Consider the following 22,305-nt stretch of genomic DNA (forward strand, 5'->3'; position numbering starts at 1 on the left):
AAACAAAGCCGGAGGCATCACAATACCAGATTTCAGGACTGCTACAGGGCAGTTGTTATGAAAACAACATGGTACTGGTACAGAAACAGATGGATAGACCAATGGAACAGAATAGAAACACCAGAAATCAATCCAAACATCTACAGCCAACTTACATTTGATCAAGGCTCCAAAAACAATCCCTGGAGTAAGGAGAGTCTATTCAATAAATGGTGCTGGGAAAATTGGATTTCCACGTGCAGAACCATGAAGCAAGACCCCTACCTTTCACCTTACACAAAAATTCACTCAGCATGGATTAAAGACTTAAATCTACGACCCGACACCATCAAGTTATTAGAGAGCATTGGAGAAACTCTGCAAGATATAGATTTTTTTTTATCTTTTATTTAATGAATAAAAATTTCCAAAGTACGACTCATGGGTTACAATGGCTTCCCCCCCCATACCAACCCTCCCACCCACAACCCTCCCTGTCGCTCCCCCTCTTCGTGGAGTAACGACACAGGACCCTGCGCTGTACTTTCGTCTGCTCAGCCCTCCCCGGGTTTGCTGCTGGTTCTTCCCGGGTTGGCTACTATCCCTTCCACCTCCGTGGAAGGGCAGTTCCCCCTGGCCACATTCCCCACTTCCGCAGGGGAGCGGCACACCGCCGGCCGGCTCTCTCGGGGGCTGCACAGGTGTTCCCCTTAGATGTTCCCCTTAGATGTTCCTCTTAGATGTTCCTGGTGCATGCCGTCTCTCTCCTCCTTTATAGTCCTCCTCCGCCAATCCTAACTCAGCTGCCCACACGCCGAGCACGCTGCTCTCCAATCAGGAGCAAGTCCTACAGATTATTGGCTGAACTGGAGGCAGCTGTGTAGAAGCTGTTTTCTTCTCTCCCAGCGCCATATTGTGGGAGAGCAGATGCATAGAATAAGTCTTAATTCCAGTAACTCCGTCCAGTCCGGGTTGCTCCCCACAGATCCCCCTTTCTTTTTATTTTTGGCGTTGATACGCGCCTGTCTTCGGTGTCCCGCGGCACACACTCTGCTCTACTTGCTAGAGTTGCCACAGGTTCTTACAAGTCCTATCAATCAGGCAAACCGAATCCGGGTCCTCTCTTCGCCATGTTGTGAGGAGGTTTTTAGGCGCTGATGCGTGCCTGTGCTCGGTGCCCCGCAGCGCATGCTCTGCTCTGCCTGCAGGGGCTTACAAGCCCTAACAATCAGGCAAACCGAATCCAAGCCTTCTCATTGCCGTATTGTGGGGGAGACTTATTAGTGTTGGTTCGTGCCTATCTTCGGTGACCTGCAGCTCATACTCTGGTCGAGCTGCCTGCTGGTGCTTACCGCCTTACTAATCAGGCAGACCGAATCCAAGCTCTCTCATTGCGGTATTGTGGGGAGGCCTTATTGATGTTAATTCGTGCCTGTCTTCGGTGACCTGCGGCGCGTAAGTTGCTAGCCGCCCGCAGGTGCTCATCGCCTCACTAATCAGGCAGACCGAATCCAAGCTCTCTCATTGCCATGTTGTGGGGAGGCCTTTCTATTTCTCTATTTCTCTATCTCCGGGCATTCCTATTTCTCCCATTTTACTTCTATCTTCCAGCATTCGTATTTCTCTCATTTTACTTCTAAACTTCTGTTTCTCTTATCCCTGCGGCTTCCCGGTGGCACCCGCCCCGAGGCTGCTTCTCGGCACCTCGCCCCGCGGCAGCTTCACGGCTCTGCGTGGCTTCCCGATGCCTCACCCCGCCGGCGGGTTCCCGGCTCTGCGCGCACGCTCTGCAGTCTCCACGCACTTCGCGCCCACACCACGGCCTCGCGCCAGCCCCGCGTTCCCTATCTATTCACGCCCCGTGCTCTCTCTGCACGCGGCAGCTTCCGCGAATGTTTCCGCCACCACCGGCATTCAGTCCAAGTTCCCCGGACTAACCTGGCGAATTTCAACCTGGCGGCCCACGTCTCTGCCTCTGGTTCCAGATCTTCGCCTCTTGCTCCCCGGGGTGACTTGAAGAATTCCAAGGTGGCTTATGTCTCCGCCTCGGCCTGCACTCGCGGCTTCATCCTCCCTAACATTTTTCTCTACCCGGTATATTTCCCTAAGTTTTCTTCCAACAATATTCCTCCCTCATTTCTCCTGGCCTCTCCCCACAGTCCGTATCCAAGTCTAAGTTTCTTATAGGTTTCACTTTCACTTTCAACCTGCAGTCCGTATCTGAGTCTAAGTTTCTTCTTGCTTTCACTTTAAATCCTAACTTCTTTCCCACAGTCCGTATCCGAGTCTATGCCTAGGCTTTCGATAGCTTCTTCCGGCACCTTTTCTATCCGGCTTTTCCCTAGGCTCTTTGCTAGTCTCTCTCTCCGGTATTTTCCACTTCTTCCCGTTTCTTCCCTCCTAAGTTTCCTATCCGAGTCACGGCCCCATTATGTCGCTCCCCGTCTTCATGGGGGAACGACACTAAACCCTGCCTAGGCTTCATATCCGAGTCACGGCACCATTATGTCGCTCCCCCTCTTCATGGAGGAACGACACTAAACCCTGCCTAGGCTTCATATCCGAGTCACGGCACCATTATGTCACTCCCCGTCTTCGTGGAGGAACGACACAGGACCCTGCGCTGTTCTTTTGTCTGCTCGGCCCTCCCCGGGTTTGCTGCTGGTTCTTCCCGGGTTGGCTACCGACCCTTCCACCTCCGTGGAAGGGCAGTTCCCCCTGGCCACATTCCCCACTTCCGCAGGGGAGCGGCACACTGCCGGCCGGCTCTTCTCGGGGGCTGCACAGGTGTTCCTTCAGCTAGATGTTCCCCTTAGATGTTCCTGGTGCATGCCGTCTCTCTCCTCCTTTATAGTCCTCCTCCGCCAATCCTAACTCAGCTGCCCACATGCCGAGCACGCTGCTCTCCAATCAGGAGCAAGTCCTACAGATTATTGGCTGAACTGGAGGCAGCTGTGTAGAAGCTGTTTTCTTCTCTCCCAGCGCCATATTGTGGGAGAGCAGATGCATAGAATAAGTCTTAATTCCAGTAACTCCATCCAGTCCGGGTTGCTCCCCACACCTCCCCTTTCCCACTCCCTCTCCCCTTCCATTCACACCAAGATTCATTTTCGATTATCTTAATATACAGAAGATCAGCTTAGTATACCTTAAGTAAGGATTTCAACAGTTTGCTCCCACACAGAAACATAAAGTGAAAAATAATAGATGATTTTTTTTAAATGATGATGAAATCAGATCAGACCTATTGTCATGTTTAATCCCAGTGAGAGTCAAGTTGGGAATTGATAATTTCTTTTTTTTTTTTTTACAGAGGATCAGTTTAGTGTACATTAAGTAAAGATTTCAATCGTTTGCACCCCCATAGAAACACAAAGTGAAATATACTGTTTGAGTACTCGCTATAGCATTACGCCTCAGTGTACAGCACATTAAGGACAGAGATCCTACATGAGGAGTAAGTGCACAGTGACTCCTGTTGTTGACTTTACAAATTGACACTCCTGTTTATGGCATCAGTAATCTCCCTATGCACCAGTCATGAGTTTCCAAGGCTATGGAAGCCCCTTGAGTTCTCCGACTCTTATCTTGTTTAGACACGGTCATAGTCAAAATGGAGGTTCTCTCCTCCCTTCAGAGAATGGCACCTCCCTCTTTGAAGACCTGTTCTTTCCACTGGGATCTCACTCACAGAGATCTTTTTGCCCGAGTGTCTTGGCTTTCCATGCCTGAAATACTCTCATGGGCTTTTCAGCCAGATCCGAGTGCCTTTAGGGCTGATTCTGAGGCCAGAGTGCTATTTAGGACATCCGCCATTCTATGAGTCTGCTGAGTATCTCACTTCCCATGTTGGATCACTCTCCCCTTTATTTATTCTATCGGTTAGTGTTAGCAGATACTAGACTTGTTTATGTGCTCCCTTTGACTCTTAGTCCTTTCATTATGATCAATTGTGAACTGAAATTGATCACTTGGACTGGTGAGATGGCATTGGCACATGCCACCTTGATGGGATTGAATTGGAATCCCCTGGTATGTTTCCAACTCTACCAATTGGGGCAAGTCAGCCCGAGCATGCCCCAAATTATACATCTCTTCCCTCTCTTATTCCCACTCTTATGTTTAACAGGGATCACATTTCAGTTAATTTTCAACACTTAAGAATAACTGTGTGATAATTACAGAATTAAACCAGTCATATTAAGTAGAACAGACAAAAAAAAATACTATGAAGGATAATGTATTAAGTTGTCCATTAGCAGTCAGGGCTATGCTGATCAAGTCACCATTTCTCATAGTGTCCATTTCACTTCAGGAGGTTTCCTTTTTGGTGTTCAGTCAGTTGTCACCGATCAGGGAGAACATATGGTATTTGTCCCTTTGGGACTGGCTTACTTCACTCAGCATGATGTGTTCCAGATTCCTCCATTTTGTTGCAAATGACTGGATTTCGTTGTTTCTTACTGCGGTATAGTATTCTAAAGAGTACATATCCCATAATTTCTTTATCCAGTCTACCGTTGATGGGCATTTAGGTTGGTTCCAGGTCTTAGCTATTGTGAATTGTGCTGCAATAAACATTAGGGTGCAGACTGCTTTTTCTTTGCCAATTTAAACTCCTTTGGGTAAATTCCAAGGAGTGGGATGGCTGGGTCAAATGGTAGGGTTATATTCAGGTTTCTGAGGAATCTCCAGACTGACTTCCATAGTGGCTTAACCAGTTTGCATTCCCACCAACAGTGGGTTAGTGTCCCTTTTTCCCCACATCCTCGCCAGCATCTGTTGTTGGTAGATTTCTGTATGTGAGCCATTCTAACCGGGGTGAGGTGAAATGCAAGATATAGATTCTGGCAAAGACTTCTTGGAAAAGACCCTGGAAGCACAAGCAGTCAAAGCCAAAATTGACATTTAGGATTGCATCAAATTGAGAAGTTTCTGTACTTCAAAAGAAACAGGAAAGTGAAGAGGCAACTAACAGAATGGGAAAAAATATTTGCAAACAATGCAACAGATAGATGCTGGAGCGGATGTGGGGAAAAAGGGACACTAACCCACTGTTGGTGGGAATGCAAACTGGTTAAGCCACTATGGAAGTCAGTCTGGAGATTCCTCAGAAACCTGAATTTAACCCTACCATTCAATCCAGCCATCTCACTCCTTGGAATTTACCCAAACGAAATGAAATTGGCAAACAAACAAGCTGTCTGCACCTTAATGTTTATTGTAGCTCAATTCACAATAGCTAAGACCTGGAAGCAACCCAAATGTCCATCAACAGTAGACCGGATAAAGAAATTATGGGACATGTACTCTATAGAATACTATACAGCAGTCAAAAACAATGAAATCCGGTCATTTGCAACAAGATGGAGGAATCTGGAAAACATTATGCTGAGCGAATTAATACAGTCCCAAAGGGACAAATATCATATGTTCTCCCTGATTGGTGACAACTAACTGAGCACCAAAGGGGAAACCTGTTGAAGTGAAATGGACACTATGAGAAACAGTGAGTTTATCAGCTCTTGTCCTGACTGTTGATGTACAATGTAATACTTTATCCATTTTAGCATTTTCTCGTTGTTTTGTTCTAGTACTACTGGTTGAATTCTGTGATTAACACACAATTGTTCTTAGGTGTTTAAATTTTAACTGAAAAGTGATCCCTGTTAAATATGAGTGGGAATACCAGAGGGAGGACATGTACAATTTGGGACATGCTCAATAGGACTTGCCCCAAATGGTGGAGTTAGAATCATGCCAGGGGATCCCAAAACAATCCCATGAAGGTGGCATGTACCAATGCCATCTCACTAGTCCAAGTGATCAATTTCAGTTCACAATTGATCACACTGATAGGTCTAAGAGTCAAAGGGATCACACAAACAAGTCTAGTGTCTGCTAATACTAGCTGATAGAATCAAAAATGGAGAGAACGATCCATCATGGGAAGCAGGATACACAGTAGACTCATAGAATGGCAGATGTCCTAAATAGCACTCTAGCCTCAGAATCAGCCCTTAAGGCATTCGGATTTGGCTGAAGAGCCCATGAGAGTATTTTAGGCATGGAAAGCCAAGACACCCTGGAAAAAAAAAGGAAGACCTAAATGGAAGATCTCTGCGAGTGAGATCTCAGTGGAAAGAACGGGGTCATCAAAGAAGGAGGTACCTTTCTCTGAAGGGAGGAGAGAACTTCCACTTTGAATATGACCCTGTCGGAATAAGATCGAAGTCGGTGAACTCAAAAGGCTTCCATAGCCTTGGCAATTCATGACTAGAGCCTAGGGAGATTACTGACACCATAAACAAGAGTGTCAAATTGTTAAGTCAACAACAGGAGTCACTGTGTACTTACTTCTCATGTGGGATCTGTCCTTAATGTGTTGTCCAGTGTGAAGTAATGCTATAACTAGTACTGAAACAGTATTTTACACTTTGTGTTTCTGTGTGGGTGCAAACTGATGAAATCTTTACTTAATATATACTGAATTGATCTTGTGTATATAAAGATAATTGAAAATGAATCTTGATGTGAATGGAATGGGAGAGGGAGCGAGAGATGGGAGGGGTGTGAGTGGGAGGGAAATTATAGGGGGGAAGCCATTGTAATCCATTAACTGTACTTTGAAAATTCATATTTACTAAATAAAAAATAAAGAAAGAAAGAATAAGGATATAGTTATTCGCTTATAAATTGTACTGTGCTGCTGCCACCCAAACTGCTTTCATCTGCACAAATCATGAGTCAAGCCTCCCATGTACGCAATAGGCTTGTGTTATTGGGTTTTTGTGAAAATGAAGGGAAAAGAGCTTAGTTAAACAGCTGGGATTATGTGGCACAGAACCAGAACAGGGAGATGATCCATCAACTGAACTAATTCAGAGAGGCCATAATTGAGGTCTAGAGGGAATATGAGAAAACATTAATCACCCCCTCAAGAATCTGGAATCTTCAGGAAGTATATGGGGCTCCCAAAGCATGTGAGATAGGTTAGGGAACATTTTCTTTTAAATTCCAAAGTCAGTGTGGCTCAGCAGGTTCAGGAGATACACAAATTCCACTGACTGCGGGACAATCCCCTTTTAGCGACCACAACTGACCTCATGTTCTCACACACACCCACTCCTCCCAAGCAGCTCCACCTGCAGTTTTCTGTATTTTAAGTGAATAATAGGTACCACCGTTCACCCAGTTGCTATATCACTCCTGCTTCCTCTCCCCTCCCCACATCCCATCCATCACTAAGGATTGGTGTTTCTATCCCCTAAGCACATATCAAATTTTGCCCCCTCACACCACTACCTTAGTTTCAGCCCCCAGTGTACTCAGTCAAGGCATTACTGAGCTCATGGCTTCCATTCTCAACCTCCCATATTCCCTTCTTTACCAAGTGATCCTTCCAAAATAGCCAGATCATGTCACTCACTGCCAGGCATAAAATATTTCAATGATCACTCATAGTCCTTAGGATAAAGCCCAACTCTTTTAGGTCCTTTGTGATCTGGTTCTTACTGACCTCATTATCTCCATCATAGTTCCCTCTTCTGGTTGGATTCTATTTCAATTGCACACAACTGCTCTTGTCCCAGACTCCTTCATGTTCTCCTCTTCACCTCTTGGATTTTGCACATTCTGTTTCCTCTCTCTGGAATACTCTTCCCACTCAGTTCAGTCCTTCACTTGGATAACTCCAAATTGACTTACAGGTTTCATCCTTCATGCCATTTCTTCCACAAAAGCTTCCCTGACCTTCTCCACCAACTAATCTGGATTATATTCCTTTCCTGTAAGTTTTCTTAGCATGTGGTGCTTCCCCTAGCATGCCCCTTACTGAATTTTACTTTAATTGGTTGCTTATTTGCTTGTATGTATCACCAGCTTATAAGCTACATAAGGGCAGGGATCATGTCTGCCCATCTGCTTCACAATTATGTCTATCATGTAGCACAAAGCCTGTCTTATAAAAGCCATTCAATAAATACTAAATGAATAAACAACATATATGAAACATTTTACAGTTTATGAAGAGACATCTCATTTTAACTTTATTGCTCTGTGAGAAAGGCATTATTATAATTTTGAAATAAAACTCTCAGTTTCACATTTATGTTTAACACAGACATATCAGCAAATTTTTACTTAATTTGGGTAAAAAAAATCTAAAAAATTAATGAATTAAATATTTAGATAACTTTAGAATAAATATATGACATAGAAAAATCTTTCAAAATAGTGTACTGGTAACTAACTGCTAAAAAAAAAGTCCCAAAGGAAAATTCACCCTGATAGCTGTCTTTAATGAATATAGGACATTCTGCTGCACATAGCACAATATTTTTGCATTCATATGTTGTGCTAAAGTCCCAGAAAACACTTAATACTTTAAGTGGATTAAATATGCCTCCTATGATCTGATTTATATGGTGAATGCGCCAAGTAAAACCTTTCTTCATAAAGAGATCAGATTGGAAGCTTCAGTTGAACTCTGATAAAATTATCATAAATTCCTAACTATTGGATCCCAAATTAATGAGATTTAGCTTTAAGCTCTTTTAATGGATTGCCAACCAGCCTTTGTAGAGATTTTAAATGTATCAAAAGTGTTCTAAAATTTAAAGTAGCCTTCACTAGACACATGAGCAGAGCTCTTGAAGTGTAGCTAATATAAATGGGGGATTGAATATTTAATTTTACATCAGTTTATGTAATTGAAATTTAAAAGTGAAGCATTGTAATTTTATGTTGGTTATATTGTAAAATGAAAATGTTTTGATATACTAGGTTAACTAAAATATTACAGTTTTTACCATTATGTCTGCCCATTTAGTTTTACTTTTATAATGTGGCTACCAGAAGATATAAACCTCCATCCCTGGCTCACATTATAGTTCTATTGGACTTTACTACTCTGAAACACACTCAACTCCGATAGGAAAGATAAGTGCACAATCTAGGTAAAGTGACACTTGTGATTTTATAATGCTGTGTTATTTATCCTCATTGCTAAGTTAAATTCTCTGTACTAGATGGTTTCCCAACACCTGGAAAGTGTTCAATGGGGCTCAGCATTGTGATACATCAGGTTAAACCTCTGCTTGTGACACCAGCATCCCATACCCTAGTGCCAATTTCAATATTTGTTGGTCTGCTTTTGATTCAACTTCCTACTAATCTACCTGGGAAGGCAACAGGGGCCATCCATGTGGGAGAACCAGATGGAGTTCCAGGCTGCTGCCTTTGGTCTGGCCTAGCTCTGGTTATTGTGGCCATTTGGCAAGTGAAATAGCAGGTGGAAAACCCATCTACATCTCTCTCTCTCTTTCTCTCTCTCTCTCTCTCTTTCTCTGCCTCTCCCCCTTATATTGTGTGTTTCTCTGTGTCTGTCTGCCTTTCAAATAAATATATCAATAGATCTTCCCCAAAAAGTGCTAAATGCATTTTGAACCCATGATAATACCAAGTTATCACATGATTACCAAATTATACTGCTAGATTATTTAATCAACACATCCTGTCTTCAAAGAAATGGAAGTTGTTTACTTTTATGGTTGTTTTTGTTTTTCATTTGTTGGTTTGTGCATCTTTTATGGAAATGAAAGAGAGAGAGAGAGAGAGAGAGAGAGAGAGAGAGAGAAAGGGAGAGAAATATTCTGACCTTTAGGAAGCCAAACAAAAGCCAGCAGTTCTTGCAGCTTGTGCTGGCTCCAGGAATACAATGCAGCCAAGGCACTGAGCACCTCCTGTACTTTGGAGATGGTTACTGAATGTAGCCATGCCCGTGCACTTTCCCAATCTGCAAGGAGGAGCTGAGAATTGCCTAGAAGCCTGTGCTAGCTGCAAGGGGACAAAAAATTGATAACATTAACATGCCAAAAATTGCAGAAGAAGCTGTGCTCCAGAATGACTGCAGTGAAGCAGGGAGTAGGGCCCCTAACCCTAAAACGCCAGTACAGGTGCAGGAAAACAAGAGCAGCTCTACACATGACCAGCCTCCAGAGAGCTGATTTGGAACACTTTCCGTCACAGAGCTGATAGGACAATTAATGAAGTTTCCAAGATGAGCATTGCTCACAAAATCATGATCAATCAAGATTTCTAAATGGAAGAGAGAATTTTACCTCCAAATAGTGTGGCAGGCAGATTTGTGGAGACAATGTACAAATGCTTTGTAGAACCATCTGAAAGTGCAGCTATCAAGTATTCTGCCCAACTTTCATGTGCTCTGAACTACTAAGGGAAGTTAAGGATGCCCTGCTTATCACTGCTATTACCAAGCCAGAATCATCCTTCATTGAAGAAGTTCTGGACATCTATTTCCTCAAGCAGAAAGCAGAGCATGAGGCCTTAGACATCCCTGCATTCTCACTTTGATGATCCTGTTATCTGCATCAACTGAAGATGTATCAATGCAGAGACTGGGGAGCATAAGAGAGCCAGTAGAAATTCTGAGGGGTATTTTCCACATTCTGGGCCTCATGAAAATTGATATGGTGAACTATGCTATCCAGAACCTTTGACCTTACCTGCAGGAACATTCTGTCCAGTACAAAGAAGCTAAATTCCAGGACCTCCTTGACAGGCAGTCCCATCTCCGTATTTTCGGCACAAAATGACTAGCCACAGGTTGCAGACCTCACTACACGACCTCCAGGTTCTTCTGAATCTCCAAGCTCCTGCTCAAGCATGGCCTATTCACCTCAAAAAGTCAAGAAGTTAACAGTTCAGAAAGTCCCAGTCTCACACTGATGTTATACCACAGCTATCTGATCCTGCTTTACTGGGATTCTGGAAAGGAGGGATTACCTGAGACTCTAATGGACAGAATCCGGCTCCAGGTGATGGAATTGACAGTGTGTCAGTTAACCATCTTGGCTTCAGTCTTGCTAGTGAAAAGAACTTTCTCTGATAGTGTTTTATTTAGGTCACCTGAATTTGTAGATAAACTGAAATACATAATCCAAGGACCTGGCAGAGGAATTTAACTCCAGATTTGAACAGGCTATTCTGAGTGTAAGTGAACAAGTGTCTCAGGAAATCCATCAAGGTCTCATGGACATGGGTCTCACTGCTTTGAGCAGCAAAAATAAGAAATCACTTGTAGTTCAACTGAAGTAGGCAGGCATAAACAGGTTAAAATTGATTAGGTTTATGAGCTGGAAGACCACGCCTTCACCACACCCCTGTGTGACCTCAAGCCCTACCTGATACCTTCGCCATGCCCCTGTGTGACCTCATGCCCCTACCTGGCCACTCCTGGGTGCCCACCAGCCAATCAAGTTAATTAACCACTCCCCTTTGGAAGTGGGTTAAAAGCCTGGGACACGGTCTGTCTGCCCTTCTCTTCCTTTCCTTGGCCTCTTGCCAGGAGTGGCTGGCTGTAGCCCAGAGCTTCCAGGGCATGTGGCCTTTGGGCCACCTGCCCTAGGCTTCCTGGCCTAGATGTTCCTCCATGTGGCTGGTTCTTGGTACTTGGTATGAATCCAGATTTACCTCTCTCTCTTAGATAAAGCTCTCACTCTCTATGATTTCTTTCACTGAATAAAAGCCTAAAATGCACTATGCTGCCTCATTTATTGATGCCGGTATTTAGAATTCTTCTCTAAATATTAGGGAAGAACCCTCTCAGGCTTATTAATATTGATATTTATTAATAAGCATTGGTGATATCATATGGCACCCCAAATTCCGGTAACATATGTGGCATCCCAGATGCCACTTCTGGGGAACTTTAAGGGGCCACATTTTCATATAGATTTTAGGGGGTCACCTCTGATATCACAACTTCAGAAACATGACAAGAAGGAGAACTGCATTTGTAGCATCATTGATCAGTGGATCCATTTGTTTATCAAATGCTGCTTGGTTTGTGGCGTGCAAGAGTATTTGCTAGACTTCCCTGGAGGCTTTATTTTCATCAAAGGGAAATTCACAAATTTGGGCTGGAAGTTTGTAAATCTGAAGCATCTCAACCATCAAGTGTTTATCCCATACTAAACTGAAATTTTAAAAAATGTCATCCCTCCGGCTAGGCACAAGAAACAGAAAAGGAGCCCATCTGACAGTACTAAAGCTCAGTCATGGCAACAAGGACCTAAGAAAGAGGACCCATCATGTTCCTGGCATAACATCACCTGTGGCCACCAAAACAGGCTTCCTTCTTACCACTACAGCCAGAATGCAGGGCTGCAGAGATCAAGAATGTAAACATCCACTGATTCAATCCCCTTCATTAATAAACTTCTGAGCTGGAAATAGAAGGAGAGAGAGAGAGAGAAATCTCCCATCTGCTGGTTCACTTCCCAAAGAACTATAATGGCAGGGCTGGGACAGGCTAAAACAAGGAGCCTGGAACTCCATACAGATCTCCCACGTGAGTATCAGGGGCCTAAGTACTTGAGCCATCTTCTGCTGCCTTCCCAGGCACTTTTGCAGGGAGCTGGATTGAAAACAGAGCATCCTGGACTCAAACCAGTGCTCTGGTATGGGATGCTGGTATTGCAGGCAGTGGCTTAACCCACTGCACCAAAATGCTGGCCCTATTAAGAAAAAATTTTTTCTGAAACATCAATGTATATGATGATTTAAAGTGATACTGCCCTGGTTAAAATGGAGGCAGAGCCAAGAGCTATGATCATTGCCCTTCCTCTGCTACAACCCATGACCCAACCACTGCAAACACACACACACACACACTCCCAACAGCCTGTGTCAGCTCTGCAAAACTCCACAGTCCTGCAATAGTAAATAGTATGACCAAGATTGCTCTAGAAGGCAACAGAGAATCAGGAAGGAGATAAAGGAGCCCCTGTATTTTGAAATGAAATTTATCAATATTCAGACACTTCCATTCCCATACTCCTCCCCATTAGTGCTCTCTACAACCATGTGAAATCTGTGCATTCTCTCCTCTTACAACCACAGTTTAGCATTCATCATCACAGCTTCCCAATGCATGAACATCTGCTGTAGGAAACTAAAACATGTGCCTTGTGGAGTGGTATAAGGGTGAGTACAGGGGGATTGTGCAATCAAAGAGAAGAAAGAAGGAAGGAATTATTGTAATAAACAGAAACACTCATTGCTGTAAATAATGAAAGCAGGACAAAGGACATTCCAAAATAAGCATACCAGAATTCATATAGAGTGATAGGTGGGGGTCCTTGATGAGTTGCCCTATGCCCCTTCATGGTTCCTAAGGAAAGTACTGTGTCAGGACACAAGAAAATCATTGGAATTCATATTCATCCTGAAGCTTTGACAAAAGGGCCAGTATGGCTTACTCTTTTTGGTGTAGAAGAAAGAGAGGTATACAGTTCATTTAAGAAATATATCCATAAAACAGACTAAAATAAACCAAGCTTTGATACTTAAAGGGTATCATCCAGCCACCTAAGTAAATCAAATATGTGAAATAGCTCATTTCCTACCAGTTTGACATATTAGGTATTATGAGGAAGTAAGGAAGTCCCCATGAGTTACAATACATAACTAACATACATCTCCAAACAAGGAATGAATGCTTGAAAATGTTCTGTGCTTATGGACTGCGAACTTGGAAAATGAACAGAAGGTTTGCTCCCATAATTCATCCATCCCAAAGGGCTATAAACGGTGTCTGTGTTCTGACAAGTATTTCCTTCATCAAAACAGCTGTCTGGGAGTTGGGTTGAGATTGCTGTATCATGGTGGACTTGTTTAATACAAGAGATACCTTTCAAAGTTAGTGGGCCAGGGAAGAATTGGGACAGGGCAATCACAGGAGGCCTAAGATGGAGACCATTGGCAATGAACAAAAGTACACATGGAAATGGTAGCTACGTCTTTGCCAAGCAGAATTCATTATAGATTGTCGCCTTCAGTCCTGGAGCCTACCAGACCACCACAGCCGTTAGCATACAAGGAATGCATTCAAGAAACCAAGTACCCTTCAGACAATGCTTACTATTCTTTCCCACTGGAAATGTGCTGAACATTTAGGTGATATTTTGCAACCTTTGGCATGAGACAGACTGTAAGTGATCAGTGAGAAACTGTAGCATTTCTTTTTTTCTGGAGAATTATTCTTCAAAACATCTCAGGTGGTGTGATATAAACAGGAAAGCATGCATTTAGTAGAAAGGTATTAGTACATAATGAACCATGTCAGCTCATTTCCTTAATAAAGCTGATATTTTTGGTGAGGACCACTATAACAGCCCAAAAAAGTGCTATTATATGGCCACAGTTCTTTCAATGATTTTGCTTTTCACACACACTTTGGGGTATGTTTGAGGAGTATTGCTGATGTCAACATGAACAATTCCTTATGGTAAGAAGATCACCAGGCTAGGAAACAGGAGATTAGTTGTACATCTTTGGGCAAGTCAATTTCATAGTATACTACCAATAAAATGAAGAAATTTAATTCAATGTCCTCTAAGTGTCTCCTGCTACAATTCTAATAAAATCAAAGATGTGGAAGATAGAAATTATTGTACTTACATTAAGCAGAACTTGTAGAATCTTCTTGTACATGAGCATAGCATCATCTCTCTGTCATCTTCTCAGTCACTAATACTGCCATTAATGTATGGTATTGGTTGGAGTGCCTAGGAAAAATGTCCTTTGTGACTGATGGCAGTAAGATCACTGGATGTCTAGAAGTGGCTGGTAATGTAAATTTTATGGAAAGATTAAGAATATTTTATTTATTTTATAATGCCTGCCACATTCTCCTTTCCTGGGAGCCCCCTCAGCCATCTCATTTGGCGATAGCCTTACTTCCTTTGTGACTCACAAATCAATTCAGATAGGGCAAGGGAAAACTACTGCAATAATATTTTCTTCCATTCCTAGTTCATTTCCAAATGGTCACCAAGCACCTCTCACATATGAAGAGACCTCATTTTACTATTCATACACTTCAGTGCTTACCAGCTCCCAAATTGAGAATTTTTACTGTATGATACAAAAGTACAAGAAACAGTCAATAAAATGCATATTCATTAAGGTTTCTACATAATGCCAGTTTATATAAACATTTACTTCCAATTTAAAGTTTATTTGAATGAAATCAATTTGGAGAACCCCTTCCTTAATGCTATGTTGATTAGGATCAGCAATTTCCCAAACATTTTGTGGTGCTCAAAAGAGGTTCAGTGACTGCTGTCAAATTTCATCGAAGAGCATTGTTTCCTGTTGACTGGCACACCCTGTTCTCATGACTGTTTTTCAATTCCAAATATAAACCTCTACCAACACTTGCTTATATCCAAATATCCTGCACATAATAGATATTTAAAATATAGATGGAATTAATCAAATAATCAGGAAGAATCTCACATTGTATAAATAAACTTCAGCGGAGCACTGATTATTTGAGAAACTGCCTTAACCCCTTCCTTCCACTAAATAAGTTTCTATTTCATGAATTATTAGTGTTAAATCTGTTGATTATCACTAGTACATATATTTAAGGGCTTCACAATTCACAAAATTTATTCCATTTTACAGGTGAGAAAAATCAAGGCAGATAGAAGTGATGATTTATTCCTTTTATTCATGTTTTGAATATATTTTTTATATGGGGCAGTGCTCTCTGCTACCATCAACAGTCAGTAGTAACCCACAGCTGGAAGTGGAAGGAGAAGGGAAGAGGTATCTAGTTTCTCATCCCACCACAGTCAATTAATAAACCGCATTGCAATAAAACTCCCTTTATGATATTGTCACTAATAAAGCAATAACAAAAAACACAGTCAAATCATATATTGATATGAATTGTGCAACTCAGTGGCAATGTTCTTACAGTGTTGGCATTGCTGTGTGTCCTCATACAATGAAGCGACTTCCTCCTACAACTTCTATCTATTCACAAACAATAAAAGGTACACATGGTCAGTGTTCAGTAGAAATGTCTGCCAAGTCTCCCCATCATCTCTCAGGGACAAGTCTCCTCCTGTTTAGGTATCCCGTGTTTTCCTGTTCTAAAACTTCCTCCGATTGAAAAAGAACAGGACTCATCATCAGTCATTTTAGGAGGGAGGAGGGAAATTCTGGAAAGATCTTTCCATCTGTTGGAGTAAATATACCCCAAGTCTAGGTCTAAGCTTGAGTCCAAGGACCCCTTGCCAGCTCTTGCTCCCTAAGAATGTCACTGATATTAACATTTCTATATAAAGGGATAAGGAAAGGTAAAGCTAAACTTAACATATCAATTATTTGCCTGTGTTCTGTGCATGTTTAGATGTTTCACTGGCCTAAGTTTTGTTTATCAGTCAAAGCTATGCTCCTCTTTAGGGCCATGATAATTTTTATAGTAACAGGTTTAAGGCAGAGAGAAATATGGAGCTAGAAATGACATTAAAGGTATTTACTCCAACTGCTTCCTGTTAAGAATGAGAAAATGGGAGTCTCTGAGTTAAGGAATAGTTTATTCAGGCATGGCTTAGGAAGTGGCAGGAAGTAGACAGCACTCAGAGAAGAAAAGAATTTTATTCCTCTACCCTACCTGTACCAACTTGTGTCAGTTTCCCTGGAATTTGCAACTGGCCAGCTGAGGTTCTAGAGACTGCTATAGATCCATCCTAAGGACAAAAAGTAGAGGATGGGACAATCACTAGTAAATAATAGCCTAAACAACCACTAATAAATAATGGACTTCAATCTACCAATCTAGACCCAGAGACCAGGAACATGGGCGTGAGTGCTACCTGAATACACACATTCAAAAGGATGTTGTCCCCCTTTTTCTGATGAAAGGCTGGGGTTCCACCTCAGTTAGGTGTCAGGATTAACACAAATGGAGAAGTCTTTCTTGTAGTAAATCTATGTTTAACTGAAATACAATGGACATATATCAGACCATCTTCTCTGGACAAGCATGTTGCTCATAAGTAGCTATAAGTTTATCACTTAATCCAGACGTACTATAATGAAATGGGGTAAACATGAAAACCCACCCCTAAAATGTCCCTTACCCTTGAATATTAGTAGTCAAACAAATCTTGTTCTCTAACCCACCAGGTACTGACCCAATTCTTTTTTACTCAAAAGGCAAAAAACAGACCTTTAAATAAAAAAATTCTATTTGTCTAAATTCAATATAATTTGGAAGAAAGACATACAAATTTTACTTTTAAAACATAATTTCAGTTTGGTAGCAATTATATAAAATGTAAACATTAGAAATTTCCTTGAAATAAACAAAATTCTCTGTAGTGAACAGAGAATTATGCCTAATCTTACATAAGAAAGTAAATTAATATTGGGACATTAATAGGTAACAACTGAAGGCATGGCTTTAAAATCAACAGTTCTGGCTATGATCTATCACTTTCTTAGCAACTGTGTATAAGTTATTTTAATCTCTTTGGATATTAATGCAATCATCTATACAATAAGTCATTGAAAAGTGAATACCTTCCAAATAGGTTGTAAAGATTAATGAACATACACATCACTCAGGAAGACACCTAATACAGAACAAGAGTTCAACAGAGTAGCTAGTGTGACTCCACAGATAGAAAAAATGCATGCATTGAACTTTTTACTAAATGAAAATACTTACAAAGTGAAAACTTGGTATGAAACAATTGAGACTCATCTACAACACAGGAACAAATCAGCTGTAGTGCCATTTCTTCAGGAATTTACAACAAATTCAAAGGCATGAAATTATACATGCAAAATTAAAACCCAAAGGAATTGAATTGCCTTAGCTAGGATACTTCTAGTTGAACATGACAAAAATCCACCTCCAACCAGCTTAGGCATAAAGGTAACATACTGGCTGTCAGATTCCAAGAAAAAGCCACAGAAATCACCTCAGGCATTTGGATCAGAGGTTTCCTGCTCTTGGGTTGCTGAATCTCTCCCCCTTCTCATACCTGACACTGATCACAGCTCCTCTCTGTTCTAATTAGAGGGAAAAGTCCCTCTTTTGTATAGGAATCATGGCTAACATTAGTCCTACATACTAACCCTTTCAATTCACTTCTGGATCAATGAACGTACCTGGGAACATAGAGTATTATGATTGACTGCCCTTGGATTATCTACCCAATGTGAATTGCTTCAAGATAAAAAAACTCTCCAAAAAAAGGTGAATAGAATTTTCTGGAGAAATTAAAGAAAAAAATTACACTAAGATCAGAATCTGAAAAAAATAGTCCTATTTCGTCATACCAAACAGCTCTGTGTTATTAATATGAATACCTTTTATTATTATACCATTGGGGAAATTCTAAATTACAAAATAAGTGGTATTTCTTTTTTTGGATTTATTATCCATCTGGGAGCAACTGAAAAACAAGCTACAAGGAACTCAACATCCATCAATTTCTTTTTAATTTTCACTTGGAAGGGAGAGAGAGAGAGCTAGAACGAGCAAGAGAGCAACAGCCAGGACCGGGCCAGGCCAAATCCAGGAGCCCAGAACTCTATGCAGATCTCTCACATGGGTAGCAGGGACCCAATTAATGGGCCATTAATGGCTGCGTCCCCAGATGGATTATCAGGAAGTTGGATCAGAAGCAGAGCAACAAGGACATGAACCAGACACTCCTATATGGGATGCAGGCATTCTGAGAATCACCAAACTTCCACTCCTCCATCACATTCTTGATGATTTAGAAGTCTTTTACAGCCAGTGGGTTTATTAAAAGGCAGAAATATATTAAGCTCTTCCTAAGGGACTTATTAACCAAAATCAAGAGAACTAATTAATTCTCTCCAAAAGCAATCATAAACCAGTCAACTGATCATGATTAATATTGTTAAGAAGCATTTATGCCCAAGAAATGGCACAAACTTCATAAGACCATGAAATAAGAAACTGTCCCATCACCATGAATGCATTGTTAACTATGTGATAAAATCTGTTATAATACTGACATACATTAAGGATAAATAATATGAGTATGTAAAGAAAGGCAAATAATTCAATGTAGCTAGGGAAGAAGGTCACCAGGAACACAGATCAGAATATTTTCCTGTTCATTCAGCCAAGTACTCAATCACTCAACAATAACTAAATACTTATTATGTGCCTGTCTAGAGACTAGGAATATGGAATTGATTCAAAGTATAAATTTGTCTTACAAAGTATTTAATAGACTAGAAGTCTGAATATTACCCACAGTAGTTAAAATATTATATATATATATGAAGAGAATTTCACATTCAGAGAAGGAGCATGTAGCCTGTCGCTCCCCCTCTTCGTGGAGGAGCAACACAGGACCCTGCGCTGTTCTTTCGTCTGCTCGGCCCTCCCCGGGTTTGCTGCTGGTTCTTCCCGGGTTGGCTACTATCCCTTCCACCTCCGTGGAAGGGCAGTTCCCCCTGGCCGCATTCCCCACTTCCGCAGGGGAGCGGCACACCGCCGGCCGGCTCTTCTCGGGGGCTGCACAGGTGTTCCCTCAGCTAGATGTTCCCCATAGATGTTCCCGGTGCATGCCGTTTCTCTCCTCCTTTATAGTCCTCCTCCGCCAATCCCAACTCGGCTGAGTACGCTGCTCTCCAATCAGGAGCAAGTCCTACAGTTAATTGGTTGAACTGGAGGCAGCTGTGCGGAAGCTGTTTACTTCTCTCCCAGCGCCATATTGTGGGAGAGCAGATGCATAGAATAAGTCTTAATTCGAGTAACTTAGTCTAGTCCGGATTGCTCCCCACAGATCCCCCTTTCTTTTTATTTTTTGGCGTTGATACGCGCCTGTCTTCGGTGTCCCGCGGCACACACTCTGCTCTACTTGCTAGAGCTGCCACAGGCTCTTACAAGTCCTATCAATCAGGAAAACCGAATCCGGGTCCTCTCTTCGCCATGTTGTGAGGAGGTTTTTAGGCGCTGATGCGTGCCTGTGTTCGGTGCCCTGCAGCGCATACTCTGCTCTGCTAGAACTGCCTGCAGGTGTTTACAAAACCTATCAGGCAAACCGAATCCAAGCCTTCTCATTGCCTTATTGTGGGGGAGACTTATTAGTGTTGGTTCGTGCCTATCTTCGGTGACCTGCAGCTCATACTCTGGTCGAGCTTTGCTGGCGCTTACCGCCTTAAATCAGGCAGACCGAATCCAAGCCTCCTAATTGTTGCATTGTGGGGAAGCTTTACTGATGTTAATTCGTGCCTGTCTTCGGTGACCTGCGGCTAGCCGCCCAGGTGCTCATCGCCTCACTAATCGGGCAGACCGAATCCAAGCCTTCTAATTGGCATGTTGAGGGGAGGCCTTATTTTTCTCTATTTCTCTATCTCCGGGCATTCCTACCTCTCCCATTTCACTTCTATCTTCCAGCATTCCCATTTCTCTCACTTTACTTCTAAAACTTCTGTTTCTCTTATCCCCGCAGCTTCCCGGCGCCTCGCCCTGCCGGCAGGCTCCGCCCCGAGGCTATTTCTCCGCGGCTTTCCCGCCGAGCCGCTTCAGCCCGCGTTTCTCATCTGCGCGGCTTCCCGGCTTTGCGCGGCTTGGCTTCGCGCGCTCCGCGGTCTCCACGCCCTTCGCGTCTGCACCACGGCCTACGCCAGCCCCGTTCCCTATCTATTCACGCCCCGTGCTCTCTCTGCACGCGGCGGCTTCCGCGAGTAACACAGCGTAGCTTGCGTCTCCACCACTAGCATTCAATCCAAGTTCCCCGGGCTAGCCTGGCGAATTCAACCCAGCGTACGTCTCCGCCCCACGGTTTGGCTTCCCGTCCTTTGCTCCCCGGGCTAACCAGACGGATCCCAACCTGGCTCACGTTTCAGCTTCTGGTTTCAACTTTTCGCCCCCTATTCCCGGGCTAACTTGAGAACCCCAAAGTGGCTTCCGTTTCCGCCTCGGCCTGCCCCCCGCGGCTTCAATTTCCCTAACATTTTTCTCTACCCGGTATGTTTCCCCAAGCTTTCCTCCAACAATACTCCTCCCTCATTTCTCCTGGCCTCTCCCCACAGTCCGCGTCCGAGTCTGTTTGTTCTAGCTTTCACTTTCGCTTTCGACCTTAGAGATTTCTCCCAGCTTCCCCCCGTAGTCCGTATCCGAGTCTATGCCTAGGCTTTCAATAGCTTCTTCCGGCACCCTTTTCGTCCGGCTTTTCCCTAGGCTGTTTGCTAGTCTCTCTCTCCGATATTTTCCTGCTTCTTCCCGTTTCTTCCCTCCTAAGTTTCATATCCGTCCTAAGTTTCCTATCCAAGCTAGGTTTCCTATCCGAGTCACGGCACCATTATGTCGCTCCCCCTCTTCATGGAGGAGCAACACTAAGCCCTGCCTAGGCTTCATATCCGAGTCACGGCACCATTATGTCGCTCCCCCTCTTCGTGGAGGAGCAACACAGGACCCTGCGCTGTTCTTTCGTCTGCTCGGCCCTCCCCGGGTTTGCTGCTGGTTCTTCCCGGGTTGGCTACTATCCCTTCCACCTCCGTGGAAGGGCAGTTCCCCCTGGCCGCATTCCCCACTTCCGCAGGGGAGCGGCACACCGCCGGCCGGCTCTTCTCGGGGGCTGCACAGGTGTTCCCTCAGCTAGATGTTCCCCATAGATGTTCCCGGTGCATGCCGTTTCTCTCCTCCTTTATAGTCCTCCTCCGCCAATCCCAACTCGGCTGAGTACGCTGCTCTCCAATCAGGAGCAAGTCCTACAGTTAATTGGTTGAACTGGAGGCAGCTGTGCGGAAGCTGTTTACTTCTCTCCCAGCGCCATATTGTGGGAGAGCAGATGCATAGAATAAGTCTTAATTCGAGTAACTTAGTCTAGTCCGGATTGCTCCCCACATAGCCCAACACACTGTAGTCAGAAATGCGTTCACAGAAGTCAACAGAATAATGTCTTCCAGAGTTTTGAATTTCACTCTGAAATACTGCACACATTTCTAAAAGCAACTGTCTTATACAGAATCATGCCTAAATCAAAGTTTATGAAATTTGGATTCATTTAGGAAAATCTCATTGCCAGATTGCACCCAAGAAAGCTTAATAAATCTCAGTCATTGGGGCCAGCGCTGTGGCTCAGCGGGTTAACACCCTAGGCTGAAGTGCTGGCATCCCATATGGGCGCCAGTTCAAGTCCCAGCTGTTCCACTTCTGATCCAGCTCTCTGTATGGCCTGGGAAAGCAGTAGAAGATGGTCCAAGTGCTTGGGCCCCTGCACCCGTGTGGGAGACCCGGAAGAAGCCCCTGGCTCCTGATTTCGGATTGGATCAGCCTAGCTCTAGCCATTGTAGCCAATTGGAGAGTGAACCATCGGATCGAAGACCTCTCTCTCTGCCTCTCCCCTCTCTGTGTAACTCTGACTTTCGAATAAATAAATAAATCTTTTTAAAAAAATCTCAGTCATATCAGGGCAAAAAGGGAAAATGATCCCTGTTAATGTGCCTAGG

At 43.2% G+C, this 22,305-nt stretch overlaps 1 pseudogene; it reads left to right on the forward strand.

The window, feature by feature from the left end:
* The window catches only part of LOC100354382 (T-complex protein 11-like X-linked protein 2 pseudogene), a 28,841-nt pseudogene extending 16,655 nt beyond the window's left edge, over positions 1–12,186 (forward strand).
* The last annotated feature ends 10,119 nt before the right edge of the window (positions 12,187–22,305 follow it).

The sequence above is a fragment of the Oryctolagus cuniculus genome, chromosome X (genome assembly GCF_051225735.1).
Source record: "Oryctolagus cuniculus isolate XC-2025 breed Fujian yellow rabbit chromosome X, ASM5122573v1, whole genome shotgun sequence".
In the NCBI taxonomy this organism is placed as follows: domain Eukaryota; kingdom Metazoa; phylum Chordata; class Mammalia; order Lagomorpha; family Leporidae; genus Oryctolagus; species Oryctolagus cuniculus.